This window comes from Tigriopus californicus, chromosome 7 (genome assembly GCF_007210705.1).
Source record: "Tigriopus californicus strain San Diego chromosome 7, Tcal_SD_v2.1, whole genome shotgun sequence".
Lineage (NCBI taxonomy): Eukaryota > Metazoa > Arthropoda > Copepoda > Harpacticoida > Harpacticidae > Tigriopus > Tigriopus californicus.
Genome location: NC_081446.1, coordinates 15579686 through 15580861, shown reverse-complemented (window position 1 = coordinate 15580861; position 1176 = coordinate 15579686).

Here is a 1176-nt window from a genome sequence, read left to right as displayed (position 1 = left end):
ATTACTAACCCTTTTTGCTTTCTTCTTAATGCAAGTTTCATGTTTTTCGTTTACACAGCTCTAATTTTGTTTTAATCTATACATTTGTGTGTGGAATCTAAGGCAGTAAAAGTTTGTTGAAATCTAGCAACAACAAAAAGAGTTGGTTCTCACTAATGACTGGGATCCAGTTACAGCCAGGGCTTCCTTGTTAGCTGCATGTTCATGGTCTGGGCAATGGAGCTCTTTGACGAGGCCTAAGAATATTCCAAAGGGCTTGATAATGTTCATCCTTGCCCAACAAGATCCAGAGGGAAAAGACCAATTAGATTCCGAAGAAATTCTACCATGTAGACCAGAATGTTGTTGAATATCATGAGGCATGAGAAGGTAGACCACAGAGGATTTGAGGCTCTAGTTGAAGACAAAGGAGGTGTTCTAGCCCCTGGCATTTATTGATAATGAAAAGAGGATGAGCTTATCCAAGCCAATACTAAACAAGAGAAATCTCTCAGACCTCCTTGTACGTCTGTAAATGTGTAGAGGATGACGACTTGCAACACATAACGCATTTAAGCGTTCCTCCTTGCCCTTTTTAAATATTCTTTTACACAAGAATATTTCATTACAAAAACGATGCATGCATGTCATCTGGACCAGTTGAATAATTGAGTACATTTGGCAATGCAAATAAACAGGATACTATTACTACTACCGTGGCGATTGGTTCCTTTTTTGTGCATGATAATGAATATTATACCTATGAAAACCGGGCATCATAAAAGAAAACATTTCTCACTCTCACGCAAGTTTCTGGTTATTTGTGAAGCGAAATAGCTATTTACACAATAGTCAGGCTTGAAGAAAGTCGACAAGTCGTCTTGACTTGTCTTAAATGCCTTGAATGCGTTCGCCCATTTCATGCCGTGGGGTTTCAAGAGAAGAGCGAGTGCTTGCCCGAGCTTCTCTTCACACGGGAGGGCATGATGAAATTGTACATCAAGTTGAACAGATATTATCCATCAAGGTTAATGAGATTTAAAGTGTATTTTGAATGTTAAGAACAAGGTAGTTTAAGTATAAGGTATATAATACAAGGCAGCAAGAAGATACGATCAATTTTGGGATATTGCCCTTTTCAATTAAATCTATGTAAGTCAAAAAATCTTGCAATAACTAACCAGCTGTTTATTACAT